A 2,739-nucleotide genomic window follows, 5' to 3' on the forward strand; every position below is an offset into this window, starting at 1 on the left:
AAGATACCAATAAGTAACCTTTTCTACTAGTAGATGGACGAATTCCCCACTGGTCATCACCCTGGTCGCAATAGGACCTTATGCTGGACTGCCACTGATAAGTGGCATTTTATACCACTTAGAACGTCTTAAAATGGCTTAAATTGGTGTCTTGAAATCAAGTATTTTGTGTATTTGATGCGTTTTTCTAGTGTTTATGCATTTCAGGGTATCAGTTGCATTTCGGAGGAGGAATCATCAAGAATAAGCCTTGGCATGTGTTCACCATTGTGAGAGGAAAAGAACGGGCAGATTACGGCGAAGAAACGGAGCAAACCTGGAATTTTTCCAGTAGGGTCCTGCGCGCCCGCGCAGCAATGCTGAGCGGCCGCGCAGCAGCCTTGCGCGCCCGCGCAGAAATGCTGAGCGGCCGCGCAGGGTCGGGGAAAAGGATAAATTATTTTAGACTTCTACTTCTGTTTGGCTTCCAACTTCTATGTAATCTGAGTTTTATGGGACTATTATATAAGTAAATTTGAGACGTTTTCATAGAGAATATGAAGGAGATTATGTTTTAGATTGTGTTTTGCGCAAGAAGCGAAGGAGATAAGGAAGAAGACCGATTTAGCACACTGCAGCGAAGAGGAAGCATATTTTCTTGTGATTCTTGTTTCATTGTAACGTTGGATGCTAGTTTTCTTGCTTTGACTTATTTACTCTTGTGACGTACTCTGTTTTAATATAATTAGTTTAGTTATTATTTTCTTGTGTTGTTTATCATGATTTCATATGAACCCATGATGGCGATAAGTTCTATTATGGGCTAATCGTGATCATGGGGTTGCAACGGATTTATTATGGAATTCTTTAGTTAATTGTTTAATACTTTAGTGTGTGATGATTGCATGATATCTAGTATTGGTTGTGCGTATTCGTCTTATGTGTGTCGCGAACATATAAGATAGGGTGTTAATCTCTTGTGAAGCGACAGTGGATCTTGAGATTTAGAACTTGCCATGCTAGCATAGGTTCATGTACGTTGTGCATGATTAGTGGGTAACTCTAACAGTTTTATTTGCCCTATGTAATCAAAAGGAATAACTTGTGCTTAAATCGTTGTGTTGTCAATTTCTGTAGACATATAGGAACTCAACATAATTGATGACTATTCAACTTCTATCTTAATTGTGGATGTTTGGTAGAATGGTATTAGTACAATGAAAGTTGGCTTTTATCAGTTTCGTGTTATTCGATTAATATCATCACTGTCACATGCTAAAGGTAATGTGATCTCATGAGTGTTTTATTATTGATAAATTGAAGTGTTAGTTAAGTGGTTAATTAAGTAGTTAATTATAGTTAATATTTAATCAACAGTTTTAAGTGTTATCTTAACATTGAGAAGTAATCATACATTGGTGAGTGAGTTTAATTAGACAATAACTTAGTCTGAGTCTTTGAGGGAACGAACTAGAAAGTATTCTATATTACTTGCGAACGCGTATACTTGCGTGAATATTAGTGCATGATTTCGCCCTAACAAGTTTTTGGCGCCGCTGCCGGGGACTCGGCGTATTTGTTTAGTTTATGTACTTACCATCATTGGTCATTAGGACTCAGTGATTAGGACGTAGTAGTTACTTACTCTTTTCGGTTGTGTTTCAGGTACTTTAGCAAGCGTTTATGCAAACTCGTTCTCGTGCTCGCAAGAGGACCTTAGATACAGCTGAGGAGAAAGACGAAGTTCTTGATACTCCGGAGAAGTTAGATTTTGAGGATTCGGATTCAGGAACTGAGCAGAAAGAACCAGTAAATATGGGAGATCGTATTGTTCAAGCTGATCCAGCTCTTATGGATTTTTCTCGGCCTAAAATTGATGATATTCAGTCAAGCATCCTTCATCCGGCTATTCAAGCTAACACTTTTGAAATCAAGCCGGGCACTATTCAGATGGTGCAGAATTCTGTTTCTTTTGGAGGAGCGGCAACTGAAGACCCCAACATGCACATAAGGAATTTTGTCGAGATCTGCAGCACTTTTAAGTATAATGGCGTGACTGATGAGGCTATCAAGTTGAGGCTTTTTCCATTCTCACTGAGGGATAAGGCTAAAGACTGGTTACATTCTGAACCAGCTGGGTCCATCACTACGTGGCAAGATCTTGCGCAAAAGTTTCTGGTGAAGTTTTATCCAATGGCAAAGACTGCTGCTATGAGGAGTGCTCTTACTCAGTTTGCGCAACAACCTACAGAATCTATGTGCGAGGCTTGGGAACGCTACAAGGAAATGTTGAGAAAATGTCCACATCATGGAATGCCGGATTGGATGGTAATCACTGGTTTTTATAATGGTTTGGGGGCCCAATCTCGGCCCATGCTCGATGCAGCAGCTGGAGGAGCCTTATAGGCTAAAAGCTATACTGAGGCGTATAATCTTATAGAGACAATGGCTGCAAATGAGCATCAAAACCCAACTCAGAGGATGACGTCAGGCAAGGTCGCAGGTATTCTGGAAGTTGATGCAGCCACCGCTATTGCAGCCCAGCTCCAAGCGCTATCAATGAAGGTTGATTCTCTGGCTACGTATGGAGTTAATCAAATAGATATGGTTTGTGAGCTTTGTGCAGGTTCTCATGCTACGGATCAGTGTTCTCTTGTCAATGAATCTGTTCAATATGTGAATAATTATCAGCGACAACAGCAGCCTGTGCCAGCGACCTATCATCCTAATAACAGAAATCATCCAAATTTCAGCTGGGGG

At 40.5% G+C, this 2,739-nt stretch overlaps 1 non-coding gene across 1 annotated transcript; it reads right to left on the reverse strand.

The window, feature by feature from the left end:
- Positions 1–2,187: 2,187 nt before the first annotated feature.
- Positions 2,188–2,294, reverse strand: LOC141687995 (small nucleolar RNA R71). The gene has a single exon (XR_012561466.1). It is a non-coding gene; the product is annotated as a small nucleolar RNA R71 (small nucleolar RNA).
- Between the last annotated feature and the right edge of the window lie 445 nt (positions 2,295–2,739).

The sequence above is a fragment of the Apium graveolens genome, chromosome 9, assembly GCF_009905375.1.
Source record: "Apium graveolens cultivar Ventura chromosome 9, ASM990537v1, whole genome shotgun sequence".
Lineage (NCBI taxonomy): Eukaryota > Viridiplantae > Streptophyta > Magnoliopsida > Apiales > Apiaceae > Apium > Apium graveolens.